The sequence below is a fragment of the Dermacentor andersoni genome, chromosome 8 (genome assembly GCF_023375885.2).
Source record: "Dermacentor andersoni chromosome 8, qqDerAnde1_hic_scaffold, whole genome shotgun sequence".
NCBI lineage: Eukaryota > Metazoa > Arthropoda > Arachnida > Ixodida > Ixodidae > Dermacentor > Dermacentor andersoni.
Genome location: NC_092821.1, coordinates 125,595,834 through 125,621,082, shown reverse-complemented (window position 1 = coordinate 125,621,082; position 25,249 = coordinate 125,595,834). Strand labels below are relative to the sequence as shown.

At 44.8% G+C, this 25,249-nt stretch overlaps 1 protein-coding gene across 2 annotated transcripts in view; it reads left to right on the top strand.

The window, feature by feature from the left end:
* Nucleotides 1-25,249, top strand: part of LOC126526065 (GTP-binding protein Di-Ras2) — a 227,603-nt gene that overhangs the window by 120,305 nt on the left and 82,049 nt on the right. Inside the window, exon 2 of one of the 2 annotated variants that reach the window (XM_055067743.2) lies at nt 10,252-10,349. The exons of the other annotated variant lie outside the window; for it this stretch is intronic. The gene's annotated coding sequence lies outside the window, so the exon portion shown is untranslated. The remainder of the gene's footprint in view (nt 1-10,251; nt 10,350-25,249) is intronic. 2 annotated transcript variants of the gene reach the window in all.

Here is a 25,249-nt window from a genome sequence, read left to right as displayed (position 1 = left end):
ATAGACAGACAGGTCCTGATACCGGTCTTTTATAACTATGTCATAGACTGCAGGAGATGCTATGGCTCAAATTTCTATATTAATTTTCTCCTTTTCCATTTATAATGTTCTCTCGTGTACTGTCTTTTATATGTGTGTGGGTTTAGCTATGATTTTGCAATAGCGAGCTCTTAGCCAAACTTTCCATACTGTCGCAGTTATTACACATTAAAAAGGACCAAAGTCACAAATGAGTTTCTTCATAACAGCTATTCGCCACTGACAGGCGGTCTTTACTAATGGCATGTGTAACACCGAGATCGACTGCAACACCTGTTCCTATCGAAGAGTAGCACAGGAAGAATTTTTTTTTTCCACCTGCAGGCGGTATCCCAATGGCTATGGCTTTGCGCTGCTGTGCTAGAGGTTGCGGGTTCGATCGCGGCGTGACCACATTGTGAAAGGGGCTAAATGTAAGAACGGTCATGTACTTTGAAAATTGGCTAGAGGTCTCTCGAAGGCCGCCCGCAACGGGAGCTAAAAGCATATGATGCTTAATACTACCGCGGGGGAAGGAGACTTGAGCTATGCCCACGCCAACTGCATTGCAATCCAGGTCTTCCAGAACAACTTGTATTTATGTCCGCACACATTGCACAGGTACACATTAAAGAACCCTGAGTGGTTAAAATTATTCCCGAGAGGATAAGTTATTCCCCCATACTAAAAAAATAAAAAAAAACTCTGCCCCTTCACTACCTGATGCAGTGCTTGGATAGCGCAAAGGGAAATCAAAGAAGGGTTTTAGCGAATATTAAAACCTGAAAGTGCGTCTCTTTGAGGCCTGCTACAGACGTGATCGACTTCCGACGTTCCTTCTCCGTTTACTTACAGATTCCAAATTCCTTTCGCAACGCCGAGCACGCAGAAAATTCTCCGCGCTGAGCGTCGTAAAAACAGTTCACAGCGAATCTGTCTTTCTATTACGAAGCCATCGTTTTATGGCGTCCTTGCTCGCTGCAGAGAACCGCCATCAGTACTCTGGATTTCTCGCATCATTCAAATCGCCTTTGATCGCTCTGAACGCTTTCATATTTGAGGAAACATGCAGGATTATGTCGTCAAGTTTCGGATTCAATGAAGGCAACAAAACATATTTATTTTTGATTTTTGTATACCCGCTTCAAACCTCATATATGCATTATCAAATACGTTAAGAAAAATATTTCACGAGGACAGCATGAAGACAAACACTCCAAAAAATTTCATAAACATATATTCTCAAGTATTCGACACTTCCTCAAATTTGACATAAATGTCGTTGTTGCTTTACTTAAATGATATTGTGCTTAAATGTTCAGTTTTATTACTGCTTTGTTGATAAATTACAGATTTCTTATAGAAAAAAGTTGTAAACATAGTTGTATTTAGATTATTAGCACCAGTCCAGTGTTTTCTTTGTGTATAGTCGATGAGATCAAATCTCATTAGAGCAAGAACATTACCAGGAAAGTTCAACAACAAAAATACGCATTGTGGGCATGCGAATGTACATATTTTTCAAGCAGTTACACATATCTGCTAATTTTAACTCCTGCTTTGTTTTTACGTGTAACTTTAGCAGTGGCAGAACTGTGTGCGTGTGCGTGTTTCTGTGCGTGTTTATGTGTGCATGTGTGTATGCGTGCGTGTTTGTGCATGTTCACGTGTTTGTGTGTGTGCTTGTGCATGTATTCTTGTATGTGCGTTTGTGCGTGTGTATGTGTGCGTATGTGTGAGATTTGAGTGTGTGCTTCTTTGTTCGTGTTTGTGCGTATGTGTGCCTTTGCCTGTGTGGGTGTGTTTGTACGTGTGTGCGTGCTTGTGCATGTTTGTGCTTGTGTATGTGCGTGTGCGCGTGTGCATGTGTGTACATGCGCGCGAGTGTGTTTGTGCATGTGTACGTGCGTGCGTGCGTGCGTGTGTGTGTGTGTGTGTGTGTGTGTGTTTGTGTGCGTGTGTGTGTGTGTGTGTGTTTGTAATGACTGATTGTTTGCTCTGCGGGTGTCTATTCGAAAGTCTCGAAAAAGCGACAACAGAAGCTCTCTGCCTTTGAGAAAATGGTGCAGCGCTCGGAAGGCTGCTCATCTTAAAGAAGTGCAGACAATACAACAGAAGATAACTATACGAAAAAACAATAAAATCTGTGAAGTGCTGAGTTTATTGTTTAGTAACAATGAACTCGCCACTTCGCAGATTTTATTGTGTGCGCATGCGTGCATGTGTGCGTGTGTGCGTGTGTGCGCGCGCGTAAAGGTAGTAGAATAATAGCCCACTGGCCACTCAGGTGACGAGGTACACAGGTGTACACTGCACCCTTCTAGTTCATCTATGGCTTGGAGTAGCATGTTCAAATGCGTACTCCTTTCTTATCGGAATATCCAACAGCCCACTTTTTGACTTCTGCGGGTTCAATGAAACAATAGTGCACCTTCTTTGTCAGTGCTCTCGTTTCAACCCGCAAAGAGCAGTCCTTTCAGCCACCCTAGACAAACTGGACAAGCGCCCAATGACAGAAAACAAGATCCTTGGAAACTGGCCTACGCGAACATCAGCGCGATTGGCTATGAAGGCGCTGCTGCGGTATTTAAAAGACACTGGACTTTCTGAAAGATTGTGACTTCACTGTGTGACGCAGGATTGTACGGTGACACTGCGTAAGACTAGGAACGCCTTTGCGGGCTGTGTGACAGTGCCCACAGAAGCAGTTCGTGTGTACGTGCGTGTGTGTGTTTAGGTTTTTCATTTCATTTTTTTTATCCTTCTCTCTCTCTCTCATCTATTGCATCTCCTTGCCCCTTCCCCAGTACCGGCTAGCCAACCGGAGATAATCTCGGATTAACCTCCCTGTCTTTCCTTTGCCTTTCTCTCTCTCTCTCTCTCTTGTTGTGTTTGCTGCAAGTAAATTCATATTCGAACCCGCTAGTCCAATTTCGCCGATTCTTTGAAGGAAGCTCTGGTTTAGCTAATGACTCTATCGCACTCACAAAGTCGTTCGGGCTAGGGATGCGAAATTTTCAGACATTTCGAGCTGGATGAAAAAGCCGTTTTGTTTCTTTTTTCTTTTCGGGATAGTTGGGTAATGTTGAGAAAAAAATTGAAACTCCACTAAGAATAGCTTATAACAATTATTCCAGCAAAACAAATTTATCCAAGATAGATGCGATAAACAAGCAGAGATCGCGAAGAAAATGCAATGAACGCCTTGTTTTCTTCTACGAAAGACTGCTAATATGATAAAACTCTGCTGCCGTCCTTTCGTGGCCATCATCGTCGCTTCTGGAATCGTATGCTTCAGAGCAGAGAGTGGTAACTATAGCTGTATGGCAGAAATAATAATGTTCTTTTTTTCATTTTCTGAGTACTGAAAGAGAAAAAGAACAAGAAAACTCACTGCCCTTCCACTCTGTGAAGAAGGATGAACAGCGAAGCTGTGTGTGTGTGGGCCCCTTAATGGCGAACTGCCCATCCGTCGCGGTTCGGCCCGGCATTATGTGTCTACACACTGAGACGATCCTGGGGGAACTAGCCTTTAACAGCTTCGCTGTGAAATTCATAGTTTTTCTGTCTTTTTTTGCAATATTTCCGGTTTTTTCGGCGCTTACGTCTCTAGTTAGGACAATCAACTGTGGCGAGATCTGCCAAGAACTATCTCTTGGCAATAATTTCAGGGAGCAGCATGAATGAGTTGAATCGTACTAGACGATCACAAATCATTTGTCTGTGAGAACATATTTGCGCATAGCAGTGGCGTGCTCAATGATGAACTGTTTCAACTACACAATGGAGCACAATTAACAGAACGCTTTTGCGTGTCGTGGGCCAAGTTTCGCCATTTTAGTAGCCATTGACGAACTCGTCCTCTGTGCTAGTTGGTCTGTTACGGTTTAAAGAGTTTTGTGATCTCAGCACCTGGTTAGCTGACGCCGCCGATACTTTCCCATACAGTGCATGCTTTTAACTCGATTAGACTGACATAGATCGAATGAGGTGTCAATGTGCTTTGCCTTGCAAAATAATACCGTATTTGTATCCAAGGTTTACCTGTCAACAGTAACCATGGCACGAGACTTCTTCGATCTCCTACTGTTTGTTTGTAAAAGCGGCGACCATATTTTTTGGTCCAAGGTTTCCCGCAATCGAATTGTTCTTTGTTTTCTTGTTCTCTGCGTACACTCCAGCCATAGGCATTGATGATTCAGGTAACTTTATGTAGGTGCTTTTATGCAGGGAACGCATAGCGACTGAATAAATTATTACACGGGAAAAGTGCGTCTAATGCAGCAAATGAAACTCCAAGGCAGCACAAATAATAGGAAGTCGATTCGGTACCATTAGAAACGAGAAGCTGAAAAAGTCGCTTTCAGAATAAAGGACATAGTATTCTGAACAATAGCATAGCTCTGAGCTTTCTGGAAGCAAGGTAATCGAAGGGGTCCGCCATAGCCACTGCTATGGGCGTTCTTTCATAACGCTGTCCGTGCGGCACGTTACAGAGTAATATCTAAAATCTACAGAGTGATGGAAGATTACTAGCACACCCCTTGGATTGTATCCGTATAAGCTATACGATTCGACCTAATTAAAACCCCCAGACAGTATATTTTGGATCAAAATCAAGTAGACAGTTAAAGGGCATGTTAAGGCTTTGAAGTTCATCATCGATTATTTTTTGTGCGTGTTTGTTTCATATCAGTTATTTTTAATCAACCGACGACGTTGCGAACACAGCAGTGACACAAATTGCTAACATAGCAGCGTGTATAAACTCTTCTTCATTCCCCAATTTATAAGGATTTATTTTTTGCTCCTTAAGAAACTTTACCTGAAAGTCGACTCTAATTTATTCTTAAGCATGGTGTAATAGCCAAAATGTTTACCCAAGGTTGTCATTGAAACCAGATCTCGATTCAGTTTGTCAAAAGCGTGCCCCGCTGGGCTAGTTGGTTTAATATGTCTTTTGAAGCTAGAAACAGGGCAATAACGCCGGATGACGGAAGAAAAGGAAAAGACATGCACACCACCATGCTTTGATTAATTGTAGGATCATCGTGAATGAATAAAGAAAGGAACTTAGCGCACAGGACACTGCATATATCTTCTTTTATATCATGTGAAAATTCTTCTTCCTGGCACGTGTTGTTTCTTTTTCCTATTTGTTATTGCTGTCGTAGCAATAAACCTTCCAATTGTTAGTCCATGCTTCGTGTGTTCTTTTCTTTTGTTCAGTCTGTAATCCGTGCGCTGTTTTATTCTGAGAGAAATTGTATGGACACTCCATAGGAATTTTCGCTGCCGTGATCTTCGGTGTATATTAACGTATATGTATGTTCGATATTTATTTATGCTGTGAATGCAAAGTAGATGCTGAACTGCTCAAACGCGAAAGTTGCTCGAGTCATGTCTTATGTCCATGACTAAATTGTTCCTGCGAGTTTATTTAATTTTTTTTTAGAATTGCATCACGTAACCATAACTCATTAAACGTCTCGTTCAGAGCGCCTATGTTTTTTCTTTTTTTGCATCTCCTCAGGCGATTAAAATATTGCAGAGAAAAATTAGTGCTCACAATCGGAAAGTTATGTAATTTCACTGGTGCCGCTCCTTGTGTGTAGTGCAGTGGTACATGAGATGCCAGTATATGGTCTGTGCACACTGTGTTACAGCGTTTAAAGGTGTGGCAGAAATGTTTAAGGTGTGCCAGAAAGGATAGATAACCGGTGGACCATTAGGGTGACAGAATGGGCACCAAGAGAATGGAAGGGCAGTCGAGGACGGCACAAGACTAAGTGGGGGAATGAAATTAAGAAATTCGCAGGTGCTAGTTGGAATCGGTTGGCGCAGGACAGGAGTAAGCGCAGATCGCAGGGTGAGGCCTTTGTCCTGCAGTGGACATAAAATAGGCTGATGATGATGGTAATGATGATGGTGGTGGTGATAATGACGAATCTACCCATATGTAATACGATATAGGACATTTCCCACGGCATACTTGCCGCGTCGCACTCAACTGTGACTTGCTTTGCCGCACGGTAACGCGTATGCCTGCGTTCCGTTCATATTCCAGGCTCAAACGGTGAGGGTCCGAATTCCCCGATCCGAAGGCTCTTCGGTGCGCCCGCGCATGCGCTCTGCACAGCCGTGAAGATCGTAGAGTCGCAACGTGCGAGGTGCCAACGCGGAAAATAATAAAGGAGCTGCTGCGTTCGTGTACCTGTCACCGGAAACATATGCGAACACAGCACTATACTCTTGGCAGCAATATGATGGATATTGGATCTGGGATGGAGGCTTCTACCGGACATAAGCAGATACGTAACAAATGTGCGTACATATATGCTTTATTTTCACATGAATGCGTAAGAGACAGCATTTCTGCGAAAGCTGAAGTCTGTTTCTGGCGCGAAATTTCGGTTACAAAAGTGCCCTGTTTGCATCAAAGAAAAAAAACAATATTAAATAGGACCGGAACCAAAAGAAGTATAACGCTGCAGGTAGGAAATTGGTCTTTGTGAAAATCGGTTCTAAATGGACGCTAAGAAATAAAAATGTCAACACAGGTCTTTCTTGGGCACGCTTGAATAAGATTCGAGCTCGGTTTCATAACTTACCGTTATTAAAACGTGATCGGCTCAAAGGCAAGTGGTTGAACTGTTAGGGGCTTTAATCCTCCGTAGGCCTTCACTGTGGTTTGTATGCCTCCATTTTGGAAGACCGTAAACCACAGCTTTCGAAGTAGTCTTCGGTTTGGTTTCGAAACGCTCGAATGCGAGCGAAGACATCGTATATTCTACACGACCAGGTCATTTACGTATTTCAAATATGTGTGTTAATTTTCCCCATTCTATCTTTAAACGGTAGTTGATAAATCAAAGGAATACGCGTAAACGTACGAAAGTAAACCACGATGTTCAATTTCATCTCGCGGCCGGGTTCGCGGCTTTCGCAAGATTGGTGTTGACAACGCCGAATGCTCCGCTTTCACATTGCGCCACTGGGTGAATCGAGCGGGCGTTCTTCATGCTATTGCAGCGCGTTTATTTAGGCTAAACCATGCATATCGACGTAAAATAAGGGAGAGGTCACATTGTGATGTAAAAATGAAACCGTGTATTGGCACAGAAAGGCTATTGAAGGTCTAGATCAATAAATGGCGCGGAAAAAGGCAGTGTGGCCGAGATAGTCGGAAAGGAGGGGCGTATGTATTAAGACGCGGAGCTCGAATTCATAAAGAATCGTTTATGCTGGAAATGTTCGAGAGAGAGACTTTCGGCCAATCCCGATGTTGGACATATTATTAGCAAAGCCGGTCAGCCAATGGTAAAGAATACTTACGAATGAGAAGGTTTGAGAATTCGGCGTGAAGATCATGCATACCAAAGTCGTGCATAGCAAAGTCATGCATTTAGTCGCGTGTAGTATTAATCAATTGATTGACTAATTAATTAATTATTTATTTATTTCAAGGGGGCTGCCTTACAGTATACAGGGTTGGCGTCCCACCCGTGGACGCCAATCAGCCTCTTACCGCATAATCCCTTTTCCCTTAAACAACATCTTAAAGGCACCAAATTCTAGGCCTGCCACAGCTGCCCTCTTTTTTACGCATTTCACGCCACTTAAGATTCACCAGGAACCAAGGCGAAGCCCAATGTCCCCATAACGGGAGCACTCATATGGCAGCACTTGAGACTTTCATCTGCATGGTGTAGCCGTGCAGAAAACACACCGGTGAGATAAACAAAGAATGAAACGAGTGCTATGTTTGATGTACGTTTTAATTATTATACGTCGTTGCACGCCTGCGTAAGGCAATGTTAGGAAGTCTTTACCACCGAGAACGAGGACGTGAAACGAAAAACGGACGAGCGCACATGTTTTTACACGTGTTCTCTTCCTTGTCCATGCGCATGCGCGAGTGCACGGGCTTGTTGACGCATTTTTCCTTGTCTCTTCTTGTCTTTTCGGCGCTAAAGAAGGGAAGACTGCAACCTACGATTCGGTACGACACCACACGTTGTTGCAGAACGGTCTGTTATTGTAACATCTTGTGTATCATCCTATGTGGAGTTTCTCTCTCTCTCTGCTCCTTGCCTCCTCCATCTTTGGAGTTCCTTTTCTTCTTCAGAACGTTGCTTGCTCCTGTTGTTTTTCTTGTTTTCCTATACTTCTGTCCAACGCTTCTCTCAGAAACGTGCTCCACTGACCCTTTTCTTTCTTTCATTTCGCTTTTTCCATCGCCCTCCTTCGCCGCTTTCGTCCTTTCTTTCTCTCCCTTTCTCGTAGTCGACGCCGCTTTCGGCAGTGCGCGCCGCCTCTTCGTTCACTACGAGCCACGGCAACTTTACTGCTGTTCCCTCGTTGACCCGCGCTATGCGTAACGAGCTCCCCGAGAACGCGATGGTCGCAGCGGCGGCTGCCTGCTCCCCCTTGCCCTCCCTTTCCAATCCATCCCTCCACACTACGTGCTTCCTCGCCATCACTCCGTTCATGCCTCATTTGTTCGGTGGCTGCGTCTCGGCGCCAGACACGCCTATGAGCTCGGAAGCAGTTGCGAGTCACGCAAAGCATGGCCTTCGTGGCCACCACTGCGCATGGAAGCGCCGTAGCATTTACGGCTAAAGGTCACGACCTCAGATGGTGTCGGGCTATGCGCATTAGGCGGCCACCAGGAGAGCATCGAAAATTGCTCCACTCTGGCGGAACAAAACGGGAAGTCTAGTGACCGAGAGAATGAAGTTACTGAATTCAAAGGCCGAAAGCTCTACATTTCGCCGAACTAATTTGGTGCAGTGGAGCGAGCGCTACTTGGCTGCTTAGAGTGATAGAAGGATCAGCGTACCGGCAAGTATTTATGATTCTAAAAAGAAGCAGGCAGATCCCACGCCCTGTGGCAATCGATGTTATGCGAAGCAGTGTGTGGGGAGCCTACCAAGTTAACGAAACGACCATGAAACCACCAAGACACAGGCGGCTGTTTCATGACCTAGCTGACACGTATGTCATGACATTCATGTCATAATCTATCATTTATGTTCATCATAGATTCTTCTCATAATATAGTACTTAGATTTAGATGCACGTTAAAGAACCCCAGGTGGTCGAAACTTCCGGAGTCCTCCACTACGGCGTGCCTCATAATCAGAAAGTGGTTTTGGCACGTAAAACCCCATAATTTAATTTTTCTCATAATATGCCAATTTTGGTGCAATACCAAGATGTAGGCGGTTGTTTCATGACCTACATGACACGCATCTCATGACGTTGATGTCATGACCTATCATTTATGTTGGTGATACATTCTGGTCAAAATATGCCAATTGTGGAACATAACAAGTTAACGACACAACCATTAGATCACTAAGACGTAAGTGGCTGTGTCATGACCTACATTACACACATGTTATGATATCAATGTCATCATCTATCATTTATGTTCATCATACACTCTTCTCATACTATGCCAATTCCGGTGCATACCAAGTTAACGAAACGACAATGAGAGCACCAATACGTAGGCGGCTAGATAGATAGATATGGTCAAAGTGACAAATGTTCGCCAAGAAATGCTTCGCACTTAAATAGACAGAAATCACTGACTCACATATCACGGTAACCGCCTCAGTGGCTGAGTGGCTACTGTGTCGAGCAACTAAACACGTGGTCACGGGTGGTCGCATTCCGATGTAGGCGGAATGAAAAAACCTTCGCGTCCCGTAATTTGATGTACATTACAAACCCCGAATGCTGAAAATTTATCTAGAGCCTTGATATCGCGGTCGGTGATTCGCTCTTCGGAATAAACGACGAACCTCTTTTTTAAAAACATTGACGAACTTTTATAGGAAATTGATATAGGCTTTCGGGAAATAAAGCTGCGGAGCAGAGCGAAATGTTCTGGTCTGGGGAGGAAACGGGTTATCACCTCCACCGGGTGGATCTAAGGCGGAACCAATGGCTAATAACGTCAAAGATTGCCTTGTGCGTTCTTTGGTTTCGTCCTCATCAAAAAATTCTAGTTATGCTTTAATTCACAGGGGGTTCCACTCCGCAACAGCAGGAATTCGTTTTCCAACTGCGAAGCTTTCTTCCAGAGAAACTCGTGTATAGGGTTTCAGTGTAGCTTTGTGCCGCTTTCAAATGAATCACGGTCATCCCCGTCACAAAACCTACTCCTCCTTGCAGATTTCAACGAAACTTATTTACTTGTTGTTTTTTCTCTTGCGCCAACAGGTCGAGCATGCCCACTCACCGGTCATCAAGGGTCCAAAATGCTAGCTGAGCTCTGCGCCGAAAAGCCAGCCTAGCGTCCCCTGTGTATTCAACGCGAGGTGCGTGTTTTTCTTGCCTATCGTATTTTAGCTTAGCCTTCACTTTCATACTATTTCTTTATTAGTATATATGTCCCTTCTTTATGAACACCCTTAACATTCTTGGTCGAGTACCTCACAGGCTCCTATAGCATTAGTTCCTGACAATCTATGGGAACACTGTAATCCCATTCCTGAAAATTATCACCAAGCTCAGTGCTTCCCTGGAAATAGAAGTGGGTCAAATGTTCCTTTCTGTTCCTTCCAGACATAGAACAGCTGTGCCCCAAGGCCAGTTCCCATTTGCTAACATTTAGCGCCACAAACGCAATTTCGTTCTCGACCATACATTGTAAAGCAGTTCGCCTGTGTCCTTAAGCTACTTGATACTGTGTCCCTGTGTTCGTATGTAAAAAGATAGCGTTTGTTACAAAGCTATTCGCAGTGTGGTACCTGCACGCTCGCTAGGCGCTGCGTTAGGAGACATGAAAACGGCCGTAGGCTTAGAGAGAAAGGGTAAAGTGGAGTGGGGGGATGTTGAGTTGCGTTGATTTTATTTTCACCACATTGATACACACGAGAATGTACATGAGCCAAGTGATAGTGGCATAAAAGCTGCGTTCTGGTGGCTTGACTAGCCGTACTAACCCATAAAAACAAAACAGTAGAAGACGGCGCTACAGCAATGTTAACATAGTACCTTCCTCGACATAGACAATATGCCCACAGTTACACTTCAACATACACAAAAACAGAACTCTACAGGAAAAGAAACAGTAAACTCAACACTTAACACAGCATTTTCAAAGTGCCATTTTCTGACAAGCCACGTGGATTTTTGTAGGTTAGTTTACAAATTGTATGTTACGTTTGAAAGAGAATAACGATGGCATTGAAAACCGTAATTCTTACGCCTCTGGTGGGGTGAAATTTTCACGGTGAGCGATACTTACCCTTTTTTACCCTAAGCCATTTCCTCAAATAGGCCTAGAACCATCATTTAAATATATTATTATCTTGTTCTGTATGGTTGACCGCCCTGATTTTTGCTATTTCTGCACGCCCTTTCTCTCTCTCTCTCACCCCTTCACGGTGCTGTGATTGGGAGATTGGGAGAATGCTTAACATCGTAGCTTATGAGCCAAAAATAAATGGATCAACTCTCTCGTCGCACACGCCGGTACGGTTCGACAGAAAGGAATCGAAATCCAGGGGAAAAGCGTTGAAACATGAAAGTTACTGCCCGACATCGACTGTGTGACAAGGAGTTGCATAGTGACCAGTAAAGGCAGAAAGCGTCACTCGGATATTCGCCGTCTTATCGTGTTGATTTATGTTCCAGGGGGGTGTAGTTTCACAACTTCGGGAACTGTCACTTCGCTCTTGCAGAGATATATATGTGTTCCGGTGTTGCGAAACTTGCGAAACATTCTGCGTAAGGATAGATTGGGGAATTCAGGCCGGGAGAACTGGGTGCTACGGTGGATTGCTTTGAACGGTACAGGTGCGCAAGCTAGGTCGTGTTCGTCCGACGCAGTGCTTTTGCTGTGCTTTGCTTTCTTTTGACGCTGCTCTTTTCGTCCTTCTGTTTCTCCTTATTCTTCTCCCAGTCTAAGTTAACCAACCATACGCTTATCATCTGGTTAACCTACGTACCTCTTCCATCTCATTTCCCATCATTATCATGCCACGTGATGATCTTGAAATTTTTAGCTCCCGTGTGTACTCTTCGACTGACTTCTGTTTTTGTTGTTAACAAAATCTTTTATCGCTCTTTTACGCTATCTTCTATCATTATTGGTTCACGATTCGTGCTTCGTTTTCCTAATTTTGTTTCCGAATGCACAATTGAGCCATTACCAAGGCTTATGGCTGCTCACGGGCGCTTCGAAAATAAATAAATTGAGTTTAATTTCACTATCCATTCCACACTGGCTGTTGTGATATAATCCTAAATTTATAGTGAGACTTCTTTCTTTTACTTGCAGGATGCTTTCTTTCTCGGTATGCAACATTTGTGATGAGACTTTTAGGTCACCGTCTTTATCCTACGTTGTGCTAACAATTCGCGAGCCTACAGCGTCAAACTACTGCGCATTTTCCCTGCTTTAAGCAAGCTAAGCAATTCTGTGCCACATGCCGGGCTGTACAGATATCCCAGCTGCAAAATGGCAGAGACACCAAGACGCACCGCGACGAAGTTTGGATCCCCAGTGTGCGAGAAGACAGGAAGCCTCAGTTTCGCTGGCCCGGTTCCCAGTTCAGCTCCCGGCGTCCGTGCGGCTGTGCTTGCATAAAGCGGTACTAATAGTGAACCTGTAAACGCGTTTTGTTAGCACGATCTTTGCTGTGTTGACTATTCAGTAACGACATTCTAATTAACCCTTTTTTTACAGCTGTGTGCCGAGTGTGCATGATGTATTGCACCCTTCCAACCTACTGTTGTCGCTGCACTCGGGTCATTAAACGTACACATGTATCGTCTGCACGTGTGACGTTTTCACGCATTGACAGGCACCCTATTTACTAGGATTTTAATTACTCGTGTGCTCCCCTTGTTTACTGCCGTAGGTATTCGGTGAAAATTCGTAGAACAAGAAAGAGGAGAAAATAGCTAAGGCAGGGACGTTAACGACAAATGCGTCTGGTCGGCAGCCCACCGCTGGGCGAATGGAAAAGGGACTAGAAAGGAGAGCGATAAAGAGGAATGCGGGGAATTTGCGCACATGCGCAGACAGCACCACGCAGTCAAATGAGCTCGCAGAAGCTAGTCATTTTCAAAAACCACAAATGTGGTTTAAGGAAGGAGGAGAAAGAGAGAGATACGTAAAAAGCAAACCAAGTTGCCTCTACATTTCTTCAAGAATATACGTACATACGCGTATATATATATATAGACGGTCATCAATGTCTCCATGGGTATAAAATTGTACATTACTCAGTGAACAGACCGCTTAAACAGGAAACACCCAAGGACGAGACACAACGGTATGTCTCACCATTATATATTGGGTAAGTAAAGAAACAAATGCGCGAGTAAGCATTCTTACTTGGCCAAAAAATCTACACGTGAAAAAGATCTGTCAATGAAGAAAAAGAAAAAAGATTAAAGAAAAAAAATAACACTTTCTTGATTCGCTAAAGCGCGCTTTACGGCAGGCGCACTCTTTGTGCGGCGAAGCATACATTCTTGGTACCGGCTTCCTCCAAGGTTTAGGGGTTTCGTAAACACCCAGCTCATCCCAAACATTTCAGTGTTGAATGATATAGGAATGCTCGCCGGCTCGCAATAGCAAGGCTACAGGGTAGCAACGAACGTTTTCACATTTTGTTTTTGTTAGAATATGACTTCCAGCGTGAGTACTAGGTTTTAGGCAGGAATGGGTAATATGGACAGTCAAGATCACTCGTATCATTCATATTGCAGAAATTTTCTATCATTGAAATGCTTTTAGAATGTGACAAAACTATTCCTACCATTTCATCGTTAACGCTGAACCGGCCATACGACTTGCAAATAGCAACGTATTGCGTGGTTGGTGCTACGTACAAGCTTCCTTTGTGAATGTAGCTCCCAAGAAAATGCGGTCAGTTTCAGTGCCGTGAAGGACGAATTCTCGGCGATCTCTGCATTTCATTCTGTTTGCTTACAGTCCCCCAGTAAGCAACTACGCAGTAAATATAAGCTCCCGGGTAGAACTTTCTATTGGCGCGGTGACTAGTTTTCATTTATATACACGCTTTTGCGAGAACGGCCGAAAAATAAGGAGAAGAGGAGGCTAGAGAGGGGTGGCACTAAGCGCCATGGGACCCAGCCTAGCTAATAACTGCCGGTAACAGCAATGCTCGAGCGCAAATTTTGCGCTGCATGAGATGCCGGCCACTTCGCTAGATATAAAAGCCGTACACGTGGTAGTGAGCTAATTCGTTTTACTGCTCTTCCCGAAAGGTTCGGGCAAAGCCGACGAAAATGAGCGCAATCAGCTCAGCGCTAGCGCATAGTTTAGTAATGCGCCCCATCCAGCACTCACTCTCGTCACTACAGTCCACATGGGTCATCATTACTTCTGTAACTCAGGGCTGCGTGAGAACCTGATGAGTCTGTTAGGCCCACCAACGCCACTATGCGCGGACGCTAAAGGTCGGTGCCCTCAGTGAGTTTTTTACGCTTGCAGCGCAGTTCAGGAAGAGCAAAAGAGGAAGGTGGAAGGGGTAATGGAAAGGAACGGAGAACAGAGTGAGCGCTAACTTCCAATTGACGGTTTATTTCGTGGCACAGAAGGCTACTTACACACTCAGCGAACCACGTAACATGAAGAGATTACACAAAACCAAGCAACAAATACGAAAGTAACTATGTGAAAACATATTCAAACAGCCTGTGGCGGCAGTCTGAGATACGCCAATTCGTATTGGCATATCTTTCACTTTCACTTTATATATGTGTGCATATTTACAATGAACGAGAAGAAATGGGGTTTATTGATTCACTTTCATTTCCATTAAATTATCATTTATTTAATTCAATTAGAAAGTACAAGCATTTTCCCCTGTGTTGTCCTTAGTATCTTTGCTCGTTGGCTTCTTATGCTATGATTAATATCGGGCCCCTCGGTTAACTCCCTTTCTTCTTTTTTATTACATAACGAGGGTCTAGAATCCGGCAACACGGATGCCTTCAGGTAGCACGTGAGGGTTTATTTACCTGTTGCCTTCGCCCAAAAAGATCGCGTACTCGTGACGCCTGCGGCAGAAAAGGAACTCCACATCAGTCGACGAATTTTGTGAGTGGTGGCGCTGACTAACACTCCCAGGGTTGATTCTAGTAGCAACGCATAAATGCCCTGGAAAGTGGATGGGCGAACGGCGCCTGGTAGCTCAATTGGTAGAGCATCATCATCATCAGCCTGGTTATGCCCACTGCAGGGCAAAGGCCTCTCCCATATTTCTCCAACTACCCCGGTCATGTACTAATTGTGGCCATGTTGTCCCTGCAAACTTTTTAATCTCATCCGCCCACCTAACTTTCTGCCGCCCTCTACTACGCTTTTCTTCCCTTGGAATCCATTCCCTAACTCTTAATGACCATCGGTTAACTTCCCTCCGCATTACGTGTCCTGCCCATGCCCATTTCTTTTTCTTGATTTCAACTAAGATATCATTAACTCGCGTTTGTTCCCTCACCCAATCTGCTCTTTTCTTATCGCTTAACGTTACACCTATCATTCTTCTTTCCATAGCTCGTTGCGTCTTCCTCAATTTAAGTAGAACCATTTTCATAAGCCTCCAGGTTTCTGCCCCGTACGTGAGTACTGGTAAGACACAGCTGTTATAAACTTTTCTCTTGAGGGATAATGGCAACCTGCTGTTCATGATCTGAGAATGTCTGCCAAACGCACCCCAGCCCATTCTTATCCTTCTGATTATTTCAGTCTCATGATCCGGATCCGCAGTCCCTACCTGTCCTAAATAGATGTATTCCCTTACCACTTCCAGTGCCTCACTACCTATTGTAAACTGCTGTTCCCTTCCGAGACTGTTAAACATTACTTTAGTTTTCTGCAGATTAATTTTTAGACCCACCCTTCGGCTTTGCCTCTCCAGGTCAGTGAGCATGCATTGCAGTTGGTCCCCTGTGTTACTAAGCAAGGCAATATCATCAGCGAATTGCAAGTTACTAAGGTATTCTCCATTAACTCTTAACCCCAATTCTTCCCAATCAAGGTCTCTGAATACCTCCTGTAAACACGCTGGGAATAGCATCGGAGAGATCGTATCTCCCTGCCTGACGCCTTTCTTTATTGGGATTTTGTTGCTTTCTTTATGAAGGACTACGGTGGCTGTGGAGCCGCTATAGATGTCTTTCAGTATTTTTACATACGGCTCGTCTACACCCTGATTCCGCAATGCCTCCATGACTGCTGAGGTTTCGACTGAATCAAACGCTTTCTCGTAATCAATGAAAGCTATATATAAAGGTTGGTTATATTCCGCTCATTTTTCTATCACCTGATTGATAGTGTGAATATGGTCTATTGTTGAGTAGCCTTTACGGAATCCTGCCTGGTCCTTTGGTTGACGGAAGTCTAAGGTGTTCCTGATTCTATTTGCAATTACCTTAGTAAATACTTTGTAGGCAACGGACAGTAAACTGATCGGTCTATAATTTTTCAAGTCTTTGGCGTCACCTTTCTTATGGATTAGGATTATGTTAGCGTTATTGGTAGAGCATCGCACGCGTAATGCGAAGACGTGAGATCGTTCCTCACCTGGAGCAAGTTGTTTTTTAATCCACTTTCACTTTCATTAATTTATCATTTCATTTATTCAATTAGTATGTGCAAGTAATTTACCATGTGTTGTACTTGGTGTCTTTGCTCGTTAGCTTCTTATGATATATATATATATATATATATATATATATATATATATATATATATATATATATATATATATATATATATATATAATTTAACGACATGGGTTCCTGGCAATGATATAGTAATTTTAGAAAGCGCGCTGACAGCACAGGAAGGAACGCTGATCTGAACAGTCGTCACTCCATTAGTTGGTCAAGGCACTCTTTAAATTTTTGTGTTCGAGTGACCTATTGAAGAGAGTACAGCTGTCACACACGTTCCCCACTTCCCCTATTTTTTCTTTCGCACCTTTGCTTTAGCCTCTTCACCATCCTTTCCGTCTTTCATTTCCCCCTTTCCTTCAACCAATGCAGGCTAGCAAACCAGCATTTCTTGCGGATAACCCCTTCTCTCTCCTGTCCACGTCGAAAGAAACTTTTTTTTTACGTTTCAGCCCGGACTGGCTTCCCTCCCCGTCTCTCCTTATATATATATATATATATATATATATATATATATATATATATATATATATATATATATATATATATACAAATTACTGGGTTCTAATGTTCCCTTTGTTGTGGTCTCCCGAATATTAATCAGCGTTCGCCCATCTCAAGCGCGCTCTCACATCTGAACCAGTACTTCCCCATTTTGATGTAGCTTCTCCTACCCTCCAGCATACGGATGCTAGTCGTCACGGCATTGCTGGCATTCTCCTACAGCGAGACGACACTTTAGGTGAGAGGGTCGTCGCATACGCAAGTCGCGTTCTCACAAACGCCGAAAAGAATTACACCATCATGGAGCAGGAATGCCTAGCTATCATTTGGTCTGTGCAGAAGTTTCGACCTTATCTTGACGGCTGCCATTTCACCATCGTCACAGACCATCCTGCATTATGCTGGCTTTCGACGCTGAAGAACTTGTTTGGACGATTTGGTCGGTGGATCCTTCGTCTGCAAGAATACGACTTTACTATTACCTACGAGTGCGGAAAAAAACACCAGGATGCAGACGCGCTTTCTCGCTGTCCGCTTCCTACGACACTATCCAATGGACCTCCAACTACCATCCGTGACAAGCTTTCGCACGACCCCTCTTCACATGCTTTCTCGTTGGCCACTGTAGACGAGATGTCTACACACCACAACAGATTCTTCCAATCTCATCAACTTGCCGACTCTTGCTTTCGGCGCATCATAGACCACCTTCAAAAAGGTTCGCGCCCGCCTAACGCCCGCCTTCGTCGACAGCTGACGCAATTTAAGATTGACAACAGCGTCCTGTACCGTCACGTCTATCACCCTGACGATCAACGCTGGGTTCCTGTCCTGCCACGCTCTCTACGTGCTCGTGTCCTGCAGGCTTCTCACGACGACATGACTGCTGGTCACCTTGGTTTCCGGAAAACCTATGACCGCATCAAAGGTCGCTTCTACTGGCCTGGCTTGTCCGCCAGTGTAGCGAGGTATGTCGCTTCCTGCACCCTATGTCAGCGTCGAAAGCTCCCTACATCAGCTCCAAGCGGACAACTGCAACCGGTTCCGTGTCCTTCGCAACCATTTTAAGTCGTTGGCATTGACCTGTATGGTCCTCTTCCTGTGACTTTAACCGATAAACGACGGATTGTGACAGCCGTTGACCACTTGACACGCTACGCCGAAACAGCTTGTGTGAGTTATGCCTCAGCGTCTGAAGTTGCTGCATTCATAATTGAAGCCTTAATACTGCGTCACGGTGCTCCTCGCGTCCTCCTGAGCGACCCTGGAAAAGCATTCCTCTCGCAACTAGTAGACGAAGTACTCAGAGCCTCCGAAATCACCTACAAGACTACCTCCAGTTACCATGCGCAAACCAACGGCCTAACAGAGCGATTTCATCGCACGCTGTCAGACATGCTAGCTATCTACATCGAACCAGATCACAGAAACTGGGACGCAATTTTGCCATTCGTGACTTTTGGTTACAATACCGCCGTTCAACGCACGACCGGTTACTCGCCATTTTACCTTGTCTATGGTCGTTCGCCTTCTTCCTATCTTGACGTCTGTTTCTTCGCGCCAACTGGCGATCGATGCCCATCCTCCTGTGAAGAATATGTGTCCCGCATTCTGCGTTGTCGCCAGCTCGCCCGCATCAACACCGAAGCACGGCAACAGGACCGCAAGCAGCATTACGACGCCTCTCACTGTGCCGTGTGCTTCAGCCCTGGCGAGGAAGTGCTACTCTGGACACCAGTTCGTACTCCTGGCTTGTGTGACAAGTTTCAGCTTCGGTTCATCGGCCCCTACAGAGTCTTGGAGCAGAGCTCTCAGGTTAACTATCGCGTGGCACCAGTTATTGTTCCAAATGACCGCCGCTGCCGCGCTACTGAGGTTGTCCAGGTTTCCCGTATGAAGCCTTTCACGAGGCATTCACCGGCCCTTTGAATTGCGGCCAGGATGGCCGCTCCCGCGCGAGGGGACGTAGTGTGGGCATTTATAAGGTACACTTTGTCATCTGTAAATGATCATCATCATGTGGGGTTCATATGGCGTTCTTCATCATCGCTTGTGGGGCTCGCTCTTGTGTGATCTGTGCTTTGGGCGTGGTGGATGGATGGAGTAACTTTATCGAAAGGTCCTGCGAGCTACGGGGCGCAAGGTCCCCATAGAGCGGGCTACTCCCGCGTTGGGACCGGGAGTTGCAACTTCCTGGACGCATCGTGGGCTCGCTGGACAGCCCAGAGCTTTGGGCGTGGTCGGTTCGCCGCATCTCCGACGCGTATATAAATAAACGTTGTGATAAATGCTGCATCACAATAATATATATATATATATATATATATATATATATATAAAACCGGCTTTCTTAACAGGTGACTCATCGCTCTCTCTATGTGTATACTTATACTTAACCAGCCCGCAAGAGAAACATTTTGACCGGAAAGTCTTACCAAAATAAAGTGCTCACCAAAGTCCGAAACGCTAGGAATGACATTCTAATGTTTCTGTTGCATCTCGTTATTGTTTCCGCACGCGGAACAAAAAAAGAGCCCGACGTACGCGCGCCCAGAATAAATGCGGCTATATATACATTCTCCTGGGCGTTCGAAGCCGTGTAATTACGCCTCGGGACACCCAGAATATTCCGCGGCTTAAGCGGCTGCATGTACGGCGTTCTTCTGTGTCGGTGTTGCATAGATTCCCTCCTTACGTCCAAGCAATCACCTTGCACAGCCATCGCTTGTTTCCTTGCATTCCCCAACAGCGCAGCAGACGTTCGCGTAATTACCGCGACCGACCGGCTATGAGACCTTGACAAACACTACGAGGCGCTGATGACGCGCAACAAACGAGCTAAGTCTTTTCCCTCCGTTAAGGGAGCCCAGCGGTGTCGCATCACAAATGTCATAGAGAGCATAGAGAAGCGGCGGATCTAAGTCTTCATTAATAACTCCGACCCCCCGGCAACATCCCTTCTTAGCTTCTCCGAGCTCTCAGAGCTCCTCGGTAACGGCCCCTCCAGCGCTCGTTGTAATCGTGTGTCGGACGGTTGCGTTCTGACCAGCTACACCCCAGTGGCTAAGTAACAAGTGACACGTCGCCTGCAGACTGAGAGCACATGACAACATGGCTTCCGGAGGAATCAATCGTTTATGGTAGTCAGCCCCTGGCAACCAATATGGTCCGTGAGTTCCCCACTAAGCTCTTTTCTGGGCTGTATTTTCTGTCTAGTCAGGGTATAGGCGATCATCTGCTTCCTGATGAGCTCTTCGCCGCTGCTTTTTGATCATTTCCCCTGCTTAACCTGTTAGGGTACGTGGATTCCTGAGGTACGCAATAAAAAAAAAACGACCTTATACCTTTCCAACTCAAGTTCACAAGATGTAGACACTTAATTATTTGTTCATTCGCAGTTGTTCTCGCATGCATTTATGTCCAATCGATAGTCTTCTGGTGAGCAAGTCATTGCGTTCTGGTCGTCTGTGTCATACGCCAAAGGTCAAGGGGCTTGTGGATCTCGAAAAAGAACAGGCAGCATTTCACCCCGCCTCACGAATGTCGCAGTGTTCGCCATCCCTCTAACGACATATGGATGTCTTCGTAGCACACTTAATCCATGACGCCTTCCATCGAGTCTTCCCACAATGATACTAGCCTTCCAGGGGATCCCGCTTAATGACGCGACCGTCTGATTGGGTGAGGAGGAATGAAAATGAGAGGGGCTGCATGCTGGGGAGGCTCTGGTTGTCAGCGCAAGCTGCTGTTGATGGCATGAGCTCTTTAGACACCCCAGCACGTGCGCCTGTCTCGTGATGCGCACGCACTGCTGTCGGAGCTCTTTGCGTCCTTGTTTATCGTGCGTGGAGCTGGCATTGTTTGGCCGATCGATCGAGGGGATGGTGTAGAGCTTAATTGTGCGCTCGTTAACGGTTTCGTAACAAAGAAGCGTTATCACCCCTCCTAGTCCATGCTATGCACTGGCGATTTGCCGCTATGTATATCGTAGTGCGGCACCCATCTCGTAGCGTTCTTCCTTTTTTTTGTGGTAGCTTCTGTTTCGAGGCATTGCATTCATTTTCCAAGTTAATTAATCATTCAGCCTTGTTTGCTCCTCTCGTTGCTGTCGGTCCTCTTTCACCCCGTCAGACGTCATTTTCGCTTGGTGCTGCCTACACGGAAAACGCCTCAAAGGAACTGGGCACGTGGCATGTATGTGAACACGCGCACAGTTTTAGTGCTGTAGATTTTTTTCGCTTCAGGGATTCTGAGCCTTGCGTAACTGTTTTTTTTCCTCCGTGTTCGTGCTCGCGCACTTTCTCAAGTAATGGTACACTTGCAACAAGCCTTGTCAGGTTTGGTGCCACTGTACCAAATTTGGCTAGGTTCGTTGCATTTAAAAGAAAAGCCTAAAATGTAGTGGCTGTTGGTTTCCAATTTTTGATATAGGTCGTCAATTCTTTTAATTAAAAATTGGCAAAAATAAAAATTTTCGAAAAACGAGACTATGAAGTTTACAACTCCGTATCTCGGCAATGAAAAATGGTATCACAATTATGCGAATTGCATCTCATAGTGCATTTAAAGCGTGAAAGTTGATATCTTACATATGAATCTCAAGAAACTTAGTAATGTATAAATACAGCTTTTGCGAAACCCTTGTACACAATGGTAACAAATTCACGTAATATATAAATTGGCAGATAGAATTTGTCCGCTTTAAATTATCTAATGGATGCCGTTTACAGAACCGCTATAACTATTCTTGACGGCGAGCTATTAATTTGTAAACTTCGTGCTTCTATCTTTCTCGAAATTTCGAATTTTTGAAAATTCTTTCAATAAAATTAAGTCCCTAAATCGAAATTCCGCTTCCAATTGTCACTATAATTTAACTTTCTCTCTCACATGCAGCAAATTTCATTAAAGTCGGTCCAGGAGTTATTTCAGAAAAGCGTTTTTGCATTTTACATGTATCTGAATAGCCGAGTTGGGCTTGAGCTAAAGCTTCCTCTTAAGCCGTAAACGATGCGTTCAGCCGTAAGCCGTAAGCGATGCCATGCGATGCACATGAGTGCATGTGCGTTCGTCGTGTGTGCGTGTAAGCGTATGTGTTCGCTTGCGCGCGTGCTTCAATATAAAAATCTACGCTGTCGCAACTCGTTGCTATATTAAGTTGATGGCTAACTATACCTTCCCTGTGCATCTCGTCTCTATTCAACCCCCACATCACGCTGTTTTATAACACCAAAATGCAGTTAAAGAATCCGAAAGCGCTCCTTCAATTTTTAGATCGGCTTGAGTGTGGGCGACATTCCAATGCTTACTAAGCAAGTCTGCTGTGCATTCGGAAGCTCAGCACAATAGCGCGTGCGCAAAGCTGCAACTGACTCTACATATACAGAGGGCCGAGGGCGCCTTGGTGTTTGCGCTTCGCAATTACTCGAGTTCCTGGAGTAATGTCGGGAGGACCCACTCTCGTCTTGACTCCATCGCAGTTTAATATATGTAGGGCTTGCATGCAATGTGATAGGGAGCTTGAGGCAAAGCAAAGTTTTGTTTCTGGTGGTCTGACGAAGAACAATGAAGTACGCACTGGCACCAGTATTGACTCGGCAAAACTTTAAGGAACTGCTTTGAACCGAGCTAAATATTTGCTGTAGTGAAAGTTGCATTAAACGCAATTTACATGCAATATATATTCAGTTCCTATCGTCACGGCGACTGTTTCAGATTTCTCACTCTTCTTGGCCCCCTTATCAACGCTATAGGAGTTTTGGCTATGTGCAATACGAACAGCACTGCTTGACGACTATTTCTTTATTTTCTCTGTCTTTCTTTCTTTGTTACGCGAGAACACTTTTGCAACGCAAATACCTTTATAGTGCCATATGGTTCAACACGGCACTGCAGGTGTCGCCACCATCGTTGCTTCGCCAGTTCCCTGGCATTGCGTTATCAGGACGTCTGTTACGAGCTCACGTTCGGAGCGTGGCACGAAAGGCTTCTACATTGACGCTGTTGATCGAGAAGAATGAACTTAATTAGTTGTCCTTTATACTCGACTATTTCGCCACACCAGTGTTCTCTTTATTTATTCTCATGATGATGAAAACCACGCTGCCTAACAATGACGCAAGAGAGCTGTTTTCGACGTTCAATTGTCCCGAATTGCGAGGCTGTAAGATGATTCTCGTTACTTCATAACCTGAAAACCGCGAATGACATCGGCATTCTGACTGAAACACCTCTTACGCAAAGGCACTTGCGATTCTAACAAGACGTAAATTTGGCCGAGCTCCGAGCCATAACAACTGAGAGCTTCTTTCTCTTCATCGTTGTCGTTTACTTTCTTGTCTCGTAAACGCACACGAGATCATAAAACATGCACTTAGTTTTAGTCTAACAGCATTTCAAGTAAGAAACGGAGTTTAGTAGTGTTCTTCCCAGACGAGCCGCGCTCTTTTGAAAGTTCGCGAAATTGCTCTTAGAAACAGTTTCGTGCAGGAAATTGCTGAAAAGATGAAGCACACTCAAACGCACTCTTTTGCTCTTTGCTGCAGCACGGGTACGTTAGGCTCAGAATGTGACGCGACTGTTGTTGTCGCTGTCCTAGTAACGTTTGGCGCGATGAGATGGGAAAGCTGGAGCTGACGTGACTTAAGGTCATGACTGGAGAAGCCCTTCCTACGCAGCGGAGCCATTCTTTCACATTTTCATTTTTATTTGCAACAATTCTTCTTTTTCATGCATGACAGGAACTCCAAAGCGTACAGGACTAAAGGTGCTCAAGGCACGTGAATGGGGTCCGAATCACTGTTATGATGAAGACTTGCACTGTAAAGCACTTTAAAGGTACTTAAAATGGGTACATTGTCAATATATGAACACAATGTAATTATCACTTCTCTCTGTGTAGTTACAATTCATTGGATACCTTTCAACTAATTTCCTTGAAACAAATATTTCATTTGCACAATTAAAGGAGGTCGATGCACAAAGCATGCTAACGTAGAGGCTATAGCAGCACTGGTTTCATGATATATGCGCAGACATGCGGTGACATGTATTAGCGTGCTACTCTCTCTCAACCAAATACTATCTTTTCCCCTTTTATTTCCAGTTACCACCCTAGAAACTTCTGCTTAAGCAATACGGAATAAAACTATGTGAACACCACAACACCAGAGCATCTCAGTGCATACTTTGGAGACGGATACTTTGAAGCTGGTGTAAGTTGAAAATTCCTACAAATGATGCAGTAGTACGTGAAAGCTTACGTGACAAAATGTTCCGCAACAAATGCAAATTTCGCTGTTTATCTAATGAAGCACTGTATTTGCCGCGAAAACTGCTAAAGACTGAAACTGCGAAATTTAGGCTAGTGCCCAGGCTTCGCCCAAATTATGCATTTATTTTCTTTTTTTTTTTTGCGAATATGGTGTTCCATAAACTTTTGCGGACAGCTGTACAAGCGGCGAGCTCTGACCATGTTAATTTCATCCCCGGCAACATGTTTTCTAAGTAAAACTCTTGCTCGGGTTAGTTGGTTCATGCTTGAATGAGTAAAGAGCAAGGCGCAATAGACCAGGACAGAAGAGGGAGGAGGAAAGAGAAAAGTAGAAGGCAGGGAGGTTAAGCAGAATAACGTCCGGTTGGCTACCCTACACAGGGGGAATGGGAAAGGGGAAAACAAAGATCACAGGGAGAGAGAGGAGGGAAGGAAAGAAGAAAATTGCGGCGAGTTCGCTGACGCGTGTGGTCTTGCAGAAATCGCGTTAATAGTCACAGATGGTCTCACAAACCCGTCGTTCGTAAGAAACACAAAAGCGCCTTCACCGCTTTATGGGCCGACGGGCGATGGGGGCGGTGTTCTAGCAGCACCTGCACAGAAAGCGGCCGATTGTCCAGTTTTTGGAAAGCTCTCGCAAGTTCTTGTCTCTCTGGGGCATATCTTGGACAGTGGCACAGCAGGTGGTCGATGTTTTCTTCGGTGCCACAGACCTCGCATGCTGCACTGTCAGTCACTCCAATTAATGTAGAGTATGCCTTTGTGAAGGCCACTCCTAACCAA